Source organism: Cuculus canorus, chromosome 2 (assembly GCF_017976375.1).
Source record: "Cuculus canorus isolate bCucCan1 chromosome 2, bCucCan1.pri, whole genome shotgun sequence".
Classification (NCBI taxonomy): Eukaryota; Metazoa; Chordata; class Aves; order Cuculiformes; family Cuculidae; genus Cuculus; species Cuculus canorus.
In genome coordinates this window covers 153,057,150-153,070,165 of record NC_071402.1, presented here as the reverse complement: position 1 = coordinate 153,070,165, position 13,016 = coordinate 153,057,150, and positions in this window count along the sequence as shown.

Here is a 13,016-nt window from a genome sequence, read left to right as displayed (position 1 = left end):
CTGTTTGTTTGTGTGGCCATTTCTTAACTAAATCACTGACATACACCAGGATTAACATCAGTCCTTTTTAGTCTGGTGGGAACACTTCAGCACCCATGAAAGCCTCCTACTACTCTTTATTATCCTGCTTATTTCTGCTTTCTGTTCCACTACATCAGTCCTTGGCTACCAGCACAGCCACAATGACAGACCCAGAAATACCTGGTGTTCTGCACCAAAACACCTTCTTTTCTCTTCTACCCTGCCCTGGTCAGAAGCAATTGCACCAAAATACCAGCATAAGCACAATCAGGAGCAAGGCCTCAGTAAAGCAATTCTCCGCATATGCCAAGATGGTATGTTAGTGCTCTAGGACTAGTTGGCTCTGGTGAAGCCATTCAGCTTGGATTTCTTAGGTGTTTTTGACTATTTTCAGGATGGATCTTTATTTGTTTAGTATTTATTTCATGGGGGAGTTCTGCACTATGGAAAATTTAGCACTAGACAGCTGGTGGCAGCGTCTGAGCTGAGCACTGGGTGCATCAGCAGCATCCCCTGAGCTCCTGCCTCCCTCTTTCCCACATTTGTGCTCTACCTCCAGTGCTGGGTCTTGTCTGCAGCTACCTGTGGAGACTTCTTCCCCTCCTGAAAACGGCAGTATGTTGCAAAGTCAGGCCTTGTAGGGTCCCCAGTCCCTACACCCAGTTTGAAGTATAGCCATGGTACACACCCCCAGAGTTTGACTGCTTTTACTAGTGTACTTTCCATGTACTGACAGCAACTATACTATGTCTTTTTTAGACTAATTCATATAGCCTTTCTGGCCATGTCGCTCAGTTCAACACCAGATTTTGCACATTCCATTATTCAAAGCCTCCTTGTACACAATTTTACTGCTGTTGAGAGGGTACATGGATGGGTCCAAGTCTGCAAAACACCAAGCTTGAAGTATCAAAGATACTGTTCCTCTGTATATATTTGACTAGTTGTTCATACATTATAAAGTAGTGGGAAAATCACCCCAATAATTGTCATCAAACATCTGTTGTACCTGTATTTATTGGTTAATTACTTTATCCATTCACCAAGCACACAAACTGACTCCAGTTTTTAGCAGCACCAAGTATTCGATTTATGCCCTGTATCTTTAAATGCTGTATTTGAACATTTACCCAGTCTACTCATCCTCCTCCACAGAAATACCATGTGTCTTGTGCAGACCTTCATTAGTCCTCTGATGGGCGACAGGCAGCCTGCTCATTAGTTGTCAAATTGGTTATCAGTCACACTCTCAAGCTTTCCATCCCTTGAGTTGCACAGCTACTTTATTGAACTTCACCTTTTTTTACAGGGCTTTCCAGCATTTCTTTAGCCCTTGCTTGGACAAAGAAAGCCTTATAAGATTTCTAAGGGCATAATTCTGATAAAGAAGGCTTAGGGAATAGTGTCTGGAAAGCTATCCAGTGGAAAAGGACCTGAGGATGCTGGTCAAACACCTGGATGAATATGAGCCAGCAATGTGCCCAGGTGGCCAAGAAGGCAAATAGTATCCTGACGCGGATCAAAAATAGTGCGGCCAGCAGGAGTAAGGAATCGATCATGCCCCTGTATTTAGGGCTGGTGAGGATGCACCTCAACTACTGTGTTCAGTTTTGAGCCTTTCAGATACTGAGCTGCTGGACTGTGTCCTGAAGAGGGTACGAGAACAAATTTTGTGAAGAGCAGCTGAGAGAACTGCAATTGTTTAGTCTGGGGAAGCGGACAAGGAGGGCTGACCTTATTGCTCTCTACAACTACCTAAAAGGAGGTGAGGGTTGGTCTCTTCTCCCAAATAACAAATGATAGAATGAGAGGAAATGGCCTCAGTTTGTGCCAGGGGAGGTTTAGATTGGACACCAGGACAAAATTCTTTACTGATAGAGTGATGAATCATAAGAACAGACTGCCCAGGAAGTGGTGGAGTCACCATCCTTGGAAGTGTTCAGAAAATGTGTAGGCATGCCACTTAGGGACGTGGTTTAGGAGGCATGTTGGTGTTGTGTTGATGGTTGGACTTGATGATCTTAAGTATCTTTTCCAACCTTAGTGATTCTATGATTCTATAAAAAAAAGATTGAAGAGGGAAGAATTGTTTTCTTCAAGATTAATCCCAAGTAGGTGGTGGACTTCTGGACTAATGACAATATCCTTTTAGTTTTATTCACCACTGTTTAGTAGCTTATGTTGTATTTTTATATCTAGTGAGATCTACCTATATCTACCTGACTGTATGCAATCATGTGCAGATCCAGTGCAGATAGTTTTGTGAATTCATCAAGTGCTTACATGCTTGTGCTATCCATGGGAATCAAAATAACCAGGCATTCAGGGTGAAGAGGCTGTCAGTCTGGCCTGTAGTTTTGCTTGAAAAATTAGACTGAATAAATTCATACAGATACTCTGTCAATCAGCTGCTGTAGCTGTGTAGCTTTGAAGAGTTTAAGAGTTACTGGTGTCCTTCAGAGACATGCCTACTGCAGACTCGTGGTGTGATAACAGTATTCATATCCATCTAATTCTGCTGCTGCTACTGCGGGCAGAATTCTTTTCCTAAGAGGAAGCTCTCTGATATAAAGTTTTCTCAGGCGAGGTAGGACCATCTGCACACAGGTGACAACATTTGTGACATGGTGGTCTGTGGTGTCTTGAGATAGAAATCACTTTGATACCGGACTTACTTTCAGTAAAGACTAAATAAAGCTTCTCTCCTGTTGATAGGATTAATACATTATACGTATTCTAAACACCGTGTCTCAAGCTGTCTGTCTTGAATTTTAGGTAACTGAAATGATATTTTTTACTCCTTCCTGCTTACAGTACTTTTCAGCTGTTGAAGAAACAGCTTTTCACAGGACAGATTAAGCTTTGCAATGCTTTGATCTTTGTAAACTTGGAAAATTGATGTTTATAATTACTTCCAACTATTTCTTATAGTAGGCTTTTCTAACCCATAGAAGTAATTGATGTCATTGTGTTTGCTTCTTGTTAGGCAAATGATATCCTGTTGACGAGTGAAAGCAGACAAGGCGGTTTGGGAGTGTTCGTTAGAGCAAAATTAGTGTCTTGAGCAAAATTAATTGCTCCATCCTTTATTGATCTCTTTGGTTCATGCAATTGATGTACCTTTTATTGCTGATGAGCTGCTGATGATCCTTTTCTAGTGCAAAGTATCTCAAAAGACAACACCCACCAAAATAATTTTCTTTGCAACCAATATAGAAAGGACATCTATCACAATGAATAAAAAGCAAAGGTCATTTTTGCAATGGGGAGGCATCCATTTTCTTTCTAGTGGGTAGGCTGTTCCCTATGGAAAATACCTTTTCCCTTAACATACCCTTGACTAATTGCTTGTTGCAAATTACATTATTGTTGAAAGACACAACTGGAGGGAGAAGATTTTTGATTTGCTAAGTCTTTTCCGAGACACCTGGCTAAAGTAAATAGGGTGAGAATTGAGCCCATCACCCAGGATGTGTTAAAGGCAGCTTTTGTTTGCCCTAAATATGACATCTGCTGGTGTGTGATGCTCTCAATCTGCTTCCTAATGTGGCAGTGTACTCTTCTGTAGAGCATCATAAATAAAAAAAAGGTTTAGAGTCTAATCTAATGGTAGACAACTACAGTTGTGCTTCTCTTGCAGCAACTTGAAGTAGAGATGGGATGCCAGGCCTACACAGACATTACCTTGATAGCTTTTAGCTAGTATGTGACTGACTCATAAGAATTACCTATACGAGCCATGGTCCATACCCATGAATTGCCTTCTAAAAAAGCTATGAATTGCGGGAAAGAGAGAGTTGCCCTATGCTGTGAGTTCATCTGCATATATGAAATCTCTAAATTCATCCTTATCCCCACTGAAATGTGTCATGGGATCTACCAACCTGGAGAAGCAAGGCACAGACACTTTAAAAGCTGGAGAACCACTCACTCTTTCCTTTTCCTCTCTAATTATTTTTGGGATCATATTTAAATGCATATGAAATCAAATGTGTGCAAGTATAAAGTTATATATGAAAGTAAAAGTTTTAAAAAAATACCAAAGCCTAGTGTATCGCTGTGCAACATGGATTCAGTTGGAAATGTCAGGCTCACTGTCCCCTGCCAGTTCTGTGCTGGGGGACAGAAAGGATTTGGAGACTCTTTGCTTGTGAGCATTTTAATCCACTGCTCCTTGGATAAGATGTGGGTAATTTCTATCACTTCTAAACAAGAATGAAGAGTGTTTGTGCTCAGTACTCAAACTGTTGGTAGTTTTCTCATTCATACAGTGTCACAGGGAACTGGAATTCAGGTACTGAAGTATTAAGTACCATTTACATGTCATTTTAAAAGAGTTTTCGGAAAGAAAAAGAGAGTCCATAAAATCAGCCTGAGAATCAGGACCCCAAAACACCCTGCTCATGTTGAAGTTAATAGTAATTTCTGCCTTCTTTTTTTTTGTGTAAGCAGGAATAGGACATGAGAAAGCTGCTTCCACAGAAATTAGTGAAGGTAGGAAATACTAGATAGTCGGAATCGAGCCTTTTGATTATTTTCTTCCTCTCCCCTCTAACCGTCTATCCTGTTCCTTCTCGTCATCATAAGACAGAGAAAAATATTATTTTGTCTTACACAAAACACGTTCTTGTTAAACAGACTCTCGCACCTAGATGGTTGCTCCTTTAGAGCTCCTTTTCTTATCCTGTTCTCTAATTGCCAGCCACACTTATCTGTGCAGAACGCTGAAGAATGACCAAGAGCAACATTTTAACAACCTCACTTGCATGTCAAATATGGAAAAGAGTTTATTGTGTGGAACAGCTGGTATTCATCCCAATAGGATTTACCAAAAACTTTTTGCTTCTGGCTTTAGAATGAGTCATAATTGATCCCAAGAGGACAGGTCAACTAATCTCCAGACAAAATATAATTATGATAAGTATTCTGGAAAATTTAATTATTCTGCCCTTGAAAATTCACAGCCTTTAGAAAAGATCAGCTTCTTACCAGATTTATTTTGACTAGTGATTTGTAAAGGGAAAAAAATATTTAACTCCCATCATAAAACAACCTTAAGTTTGGTCTCATTAAAAGTTAATCAAGAAATGTATTCTTTACTCGTGACATTGGTGTGTGGGCCAAGACTCAGTTCTTTGAAGGCATGAAATTGTTCAGATAGGAGTTAGATAACTAACACTCATTGGTTTGGATGGAATTATTTACTGAAGTAGGTTTGTGGATCTAAGTCCATATCCTAGTGGGGACCTGGGCTTTCAAGAGATACTTGCAAGCACCAGCTGGCGTAAGTGATGCTGTGTAAATGCTGATGTTACACAACAGTGACTGAGATGTTGAGAGAACAGCTCTGACACAGTTGACTGTTGCCGATAAACTTTGCAGACTAGTGGTTTGGGCAGCAGAGGCAGAAAGCAGAGCAATGTCAGGGCAGTCGAAGAAGGATAATGGTTTCACACAAGAGAAGCAAGGACCATACCTCAACTTTTTAAAGTGATTGTTAGAAGAAATTTGCTATAGTTTACTGTTGCTTGAATGTATTCACAAGCTTCCTCTGAATGGCATCCATATTTTGTCCATTCAGACATTCTTTAGAGTATCTAACAAAAATATATTGAGGCAAAGATAAAAGCTAGAGAGGTTACACATTAGAGCGATAGCAAATCTTAGTCAGGTAACATTTGGGTTTTGGTTTTCAGAACTAGTACTGGAGGTGTGATCCCACAAAAAAGAATTAATTCTTCCAGTGATTGGTGACTGGAACAATATATTCCTACTTTGTTTTAAGAGGAAGGTCTTAGTGGTAAATCTGGTTTCTGCTCCTAGGCTCCAAGAGAGACAGAGTAGAAATATTTTGAGGAAAAAAATGTTCACGAAGTATAAGAAAAACCTTTAAAATGAAAAAAACCCCAAGCAACCAAACAACAAAACAACAAGGAGAAAACAAAGATATTTTCTACTGACTTCAAGGAAGCATTCAGTCTTTCTGTCTGTGGTAAAACAGTCAGAATAATTGAAAGAATCTATATTGATGTCAGAAGAAAATAGTATCTCCTTTAGTCAAGCAGTGTAAATATATTTTTTTTGGTAGGAAAAAATATATTATAACTCTAGCTTATTTTCTCATCTCTCTGAAATAGCCTTAATAGGGGATCCTGAAGCTAAACAAGTGCTCATATTTCTAACATTAATTTTCACTACATAGCTGACATATTAATGCTTAAGAATGGAAACAAACTGATAGGCACAAGTTCACCCAGTCTGCTGTGAAGTGGGGATTTGCATGTTCTACTACTAATTTCCATTTGTAAAAACTCAGGGACTTATAGAAAATGAAATGATCGTATTGACACCAAAAAAGCTATGGAATCAGACTCTGACCCATACGTAATGTTGTAAACATGGTGTGCATAAACCATCAGATGTCTCCTCTCGATGTTATGATCTACAGAGTGCTGAAAAGAGGGATGTGTTTCTACTGCAATGGTAATGCCAGATCCAGATAGGAGCTGCAAATTTTGGAAGGGGCAATTTGGAGTCAGATCAAGTACTAGAACTGGGATGTGGTTGAGTCATCATTCCTGGAGGTATATGAAGACAAGTAGACACGGCACTTAGGCTTATGGTTTAGTGGTGGGCTTGGCAGTGTGAGGTTTATGGTTAGACTCAGTGTTTTTAAGGGTCTTTTCCAGCCTATATGATCCTGTCATTCTGTGTTACTGTGACACAAATTGCAGTGGCGCTGCTAGAGATAAACTTTGTGATCCTCTGGAGCATGGAGATGGGAACATCTTTCAGGGAAACGGGCAGCAATCCTGAATCCATAAAGCAGGAAGCCAAACCTCATGGATTCAGTTAGCTGGCCTCAGATTTGGAGAAAGCAGCAACTGTTTGCAGGTGAAAAGCAGCCCTGCAAGATCTGTAACAGAAGAATCAATTGCCGATCTCCCTACTGCCTCCTGCATTATTGTTTCTTGCAACAGAAGGTGATAGTTGCATGGCAAGGGCAGTTACAATAATGAAATTGGTGGAGTTGGTTTAGATTTCCCACGGCAAAAGTAGAATCAGAGTTTAGTTACCTCTTTTTATGCCTTAGATATATATCAGTTCATGTCTTTCTTAGGTCTCTGCCAAGGCAGAGATTTGCCATGAAGAGCTATGTTTAATAAGCAAGTAAAACCAATACTACTAGTAAGCAGGGGTAAAAAATAAAAGGCAAATCTTCTGCCTGCTGACCCATACAAAAAAGCCCATTTTTCATTCAACGATGACAGAAGGCTGGTGTTCTGGGCATTCCCTGTGCTCCAGATGAGGATGGGCTGTATTACTCCTGAATTACAAATGAACAAGCTATGTCCTTCTGCTACATTCAGATCAGGGAGATCAGCCTGTTCATCGGTCTCAGTAACTGGTTCTGCTGCCCATCATTACATTAGCACTTGTCATACAGAATTCACAGGCAATAGCAGTTTCCCTGTTCCATTATAATTCATTTCACTATCAGGCTGCAAAACCCACATGGCTAAGAGACTTATAGAGCATTAAACAAGCCCTTTCTGTGTGAAATAACTAGTAAATCTCTGATGCAGTGATCTGTTTTGGTGTATGTGATATGAAAGCCTGGTCATACTCTTTCTGGTCACATAGATTTATCCAATAAATGAGATGTGGGGTTCACTATCAGAAGTTCTAAATATTTCTGTGCCTGTATGTGAAAAGTCAGAACAATGAAGGTGTTCTGGCTTTGGGTCTTTTTCTTACATGTTTTTGCTGAAAGTGGTGATCTGAGGCAAATATGAATTTTAAGGGAAAAATAAAATTGCAGAGACCAGTGCCCTAGAGATTTCTGCTTCTCAGCATTGAGTAATACATTTCCACAAGCCAGCACATTGGCTTCTAAGAAGGGGGAACAAATAGGACCATAAGGATTCATTTTTCTCCCAGATAGTAGTGTTTGCTGCTTTGTGGGCAGGTTTGCAACCCTGCACAACAGCAGTCTTTATTACTTACTTGGCTACTATAACTGGTATCACTGCCTTTCCTTGCAATTTGACTTCTTATGCTGTGGAAGATCTGCAGTGCTGGGGTGAGAAACAGCCAGCCAGCTGGAGGAGATGCAGCTCTGAGGAGAACGACCACAAGGAGATGCTCAGTCTTTTCAATAGTCAAACAAAGGACCTTTGTGTTTGATTTTTCAGATGGTGACCCCCATGTCTTGTGAGTTGATAAATCAATATCCCTAGAAACAATCTGGCTAGGCTTGGCTATCAAACATACCCAAACAGTGAACTACTTCAGAGCTGTGCAGCATAGCAGGGATGAGTGGAGGGGTCATTTATCTGCATCCATTTGTTCAAGCAGAGCTGCCCTATAGCACTACTGAAGCTCTTAGCACAAATAAACCCTCTACTACCCTGCTGAGAACTAAAAATCTGAAGTGAAGCTTACTCGGTTTTAAAAGAAGTAGAATTAGACTGGCACTAAGTATTTCCTAAAACTTTGGCTTCCCTTGAACCTTTTTGACAATTCAGATCCTTTCATCTGTGTGTTACCTGCAGAAATGCTTATCTTCAATATAAGCATGAAGAAATAGTAGTTTTACTCTCAGGAATTAAAGAAAAAAACAAAACAAAATGCAGGCCTTGAGCTTTGCAAACAGCCGGTGCAAGGTGCCACAAGAGTGTCAGGACATAGGAGTCGCCATGCCAATCAAGATAAAAAGCCCAGTAATCCAAGCAGTGCATCTCATTGCTGCTCACCAAGCCTCTGTGCTCCATTCCTGCAAAGCCTAAAAGTGGAGGGACTGGCTCAAAAAACATGTGTTATGGCTGTATCAAGATCAATGAATTTGAGGCATTCAGCCAGTTGTGCTGTGTTTTCCAAACCTTTGGTGCCATACAGACTGCAGCCACCAGCGCTGGTGCAATGGCTGCAACAGCAGCAGCGACTGGACTCCCTACCCAACCAATGCTTAAATGAGAGGAGAGAAACCTGAAACAAACCACATTGAATTTAATATTGCTGTTTATTTTCCTTTTTACAGCTTCTACTATCTTGGCTAGTGCAGTTATCAAACTTACCAGCTCTAAGAGAACCAGGCCCATTTGCAAGCCTTTTATTTTCCACCCACTACATCCTTCAGTTCCCAGGGAAGCTTCAAGTGAAAGGTTAAATGTTGCCATTGGTAACTCAGCTATTCATTGCTGGGCTCCCTTAGAAAGAGTGGATTACTTGGTCAGTTGGTAGTTTTTGCTTTGCGTATTTGTACCATTACCGTTACAGTGATTACTTCAGTCTCAAACATACCTGCAGGCTACCAAAGTGTGCACAAAACTCTTCCCAGTTTCTTCTACAACAGACACCAGGACAAAGAATTTATTAGGTGCCTGGTAATGGCCTTGTCTTCCCTGAGTGCTCCTTGTCTACTGGGGTCATCAACTGTCTGTACAGACTCTTTGGACAGGCTTTTTGCTCCTCTGTAACAGAAGAAATTGCTATTTATTTTAACCTTTTAGCTGATTGCTTCTCAGACTGTTCTTTTTTCATCTACTTGATTTTATTTTTGTGAGTACTAAACAGAATTTATAATACTTTACCATTATTATTATTATTACTACTACTACTGGGTACAGTTTCAGTGTGTTGAATGATGCCTTCTTAATTCTAATAACCCTTTTTTCTTTGCTTTGTTATCACACTGTTTCCTTTCATCCTTTCTCAAGAATTTCTTAACGGGTGGTATTCACTGGTGCTGTGCTTCCAGTATCACATCCTTCAGTAGTCTGCATACTGCCTAAAAGGATTTAATTCCCTCAGCTGCCTGTTTTAACTTTTTAACAAGCTTCCTCATTTTTACTGAAGCCGTCTGTTGGAGTTTGGCTCTGGTGTACTGGATTTTTGTTTCTCTTACAAGAATATTGACTCTAGGTGCATTTTAGTCAGTGCTAAAGAGTAGGGCTTCCACTGTGCAAGTTTGAATCAAATCCAGTGCATCGCTCAGTATCAGGACAAGGACTGCTTTTCATCTCACCATCTGCTCCCATGAACTATTGCAGATAACTGAAACCCCTGATACATTAAAAATATAATTCCTGTTTCACTGAGGTCATTGCAATCACCATTTTAGAGGATCCACTCAGGAAAGCTACAGGCATAAGTTCAAACCCATGCTACTCAGATTATCCATTTAAAGCCAAACTCCATGAGTGGGGTGGAGAATAACTTAAGGAATGGGAACTGTTCTTGAATTTTGGAGTATAATTTCCCCTCCTGTGTGTCTCAGTTCATCAACATCCAATACTTGGTCTTCGCTGGGACTGATAATGCTGTTCTTTGATTCTTCCCTGTTATTTGCCAGTCTTGTACAGAAATCCTGTACCCACAGGGTGGCTGCAAGACGGGAGAGAAGGAGGAGATCTGAACAGTGGCACAGAAGGAAAATCCCCTCCAACTGCAAGTCAAACACAGCCTTTGGGACTGTGTTAGTGCCATATGGTACCATACAGCTCTAAAAAACAAACCTGACAGAGCAAGCTTTGCACAGACAGCCTAACATGTTGTTTCTTGCTGTTATTTCACACTTCTTAGGTACAGCTACAAGAAATCTTCAGCACATGCCAACATAACCCAAATATGTGTTCTACTTTGCCCTTTTTTTTTTTTTATATATATTTTGCTAGGATCAGTAGTATTAGGAAGTATATTTAGAGTGTGGAACTAAGTGACATAAAATTTCCTCTTTTTGTGCTGAGATAAGGTGATGTTCTAATTTCATTTATAGATGTCATAGTCCCTATTCTGTATGCATTGATGTGTGTGATAAGTTTTCAAGAGTTTTTAGGAGGAGTAGGATTACAGGACAGGTCTGGAGTAGTTTTCTTAGGAGAGAAAATTAGGTTTTTAAATCATGAATGCAGGGAATGAATCATCACACACAGTGGCTTTTCCCTTTGCTATTAAACACTGCTATGAAACTAGCTCCAGATATAGCTGAGGTGAAAGCAGACTGATGCCTGCTGAACCTCTGGCATTTTTATTCTTACACTGTGAATATTCTTAGATGACATTAAAATTCATCAAAGACTAAAGGCATGGCTATGCCACCTTGGCAAAACCTATAGCAAGATGAAGGTATGTAGGTAAGTGGTGCTAACTGAGGGAAAATATTATTCTTCTGAAAATTCCAGGCCTCAAAAGCAACAACAAAAATGATGCATCACAAATACTTACCTCTCCCTCTTGCTATTATTTGACTAAGATGAGTTCCATTACTGAGTTTTTGGATACAGTTTGGCTATATTGTCACACTATTGGCAAGAATTCAAATGAACAGAAACCCATGAAGATACCTAATGACACATTATAATTTCTGAATGTGGTTGACTAGTGGCTTGTGCATTCTTAATTATTTATCCTGCTGACAAGCTCTCAGCACTGGCAGCTCCTGTTGTAGGCCTGGTCGCTCAATGGTGCATGAAGGAGTACCGAGATCTGTGAAACAAAAGTAAAAACACACATTGGAATTCCCATGGTATTTGCCTGGGCTGTCAGATGATAAATTTTTCATCAGTTGTAGATCAGGAAAATTCACATCCTGCCTGCCAAGGTGTTTATTTGGAAACAAAACCTCAAAAAGTAAGAAAGACCATTACAATGTGTCCTGGTTTAGCCCTCCTCTGGCCAAGTCAGTGACTAAACTGGGCAGATTTTAGTCCTAGTCCATGCCCCCACAGGAAAGGGAAATGAGAGAAAAAGAGACCTGTGTGTTCGAAGCTAACACTAAAACAACTTTGATGGAGCTATAATAGTAAAAGGAAGATAATAATTACAAGGCAATAATAAAATATGTACAAATATACAAACCCAATTCAAACTCTTTGGATGATGTTACATCACCAGTGACACTAGAGGATAGATGTGGGTAAGGTCCAGGACTCGGCTTTATGGCAAGTGGGAGCTCGATTCAGGAACATGTGGATGGGTTTGGGGCAGCCAGCCACGCAAGGTCCTTCTTGAACACTGGCCATCAAAGAGGAAGGGTGACGCTTGTGATCTCTAAGCTTTTATACGGAGTATGACATGTATGGCATGGAATACTTTGTTGGTCAGGCTTGGATCACCTGTCCTGCCCACTCCTCCCAGTAGGTTCCACTCTTTTCACCATGAACTCTGGGATGGCCTTAATGTATGTAGGAATAGGTAGAGCAGTGCCCTGTCTACACACCAATTGTCCATTATCTTGGTGATAGTTATCAGGCAGTTTTGAAAGAGGCTTATCTGAAAAGTCAGAGAATATGTTATGGTTTAGCCCAGAACAGAACACAATCCAACTCTTGTTAAGAGTGTGTAACGTGAAAATGTGGCTGTTGCTGGCAGTCTTATTTGCAGCCTCTTGTAATTTCATTGTGATTTGATTGTTTCTCCTAGAAGATTTTATGAGGCTTTGTTTTGCTGTCATAGATGACACTGTTCTGTCGGGTCTTACAACAAGTGCTCTTATGAACTCTGGATACTATATACGCAATTTGGAGCTTTTTCCTTTTTTGGTGAATTGCAAAGCTGATATGAGAAAAACATGTTTGCACCCTATGTTGCTTCTTTATGATGCGTAAAAGCAGTTTCAGTGTCTATTCTGCCACTGGCTTTTCAACACTAACGTCAAGCTCTCAATACCTGTTTTTGCTTACAAGCTCTTAAGAGAATAGATTACACAGGACAGAAATATCACAACAGACAGAAGCAGAACCTGCTTTTTATTCTGTCATTCAGTTCCTGAACTACTGTGTGACTCCCAAACTCTAATTTACTTCCTCTGCATTGGGGACTACCTCTTTTCCAAGATTGATTTCACCTAAGTTGAAGTGGCACCCTTTTAAATCAAGGCAGAGAAATAGGTGTGTTTAGGGAGTGGCTCCTCTGACCTATCCTAGGTGTTGTTTTTACCTTGAGGAGAATAACACCATTGATCCAGACATGCTTAACCTTGTCATAAAGAAGAT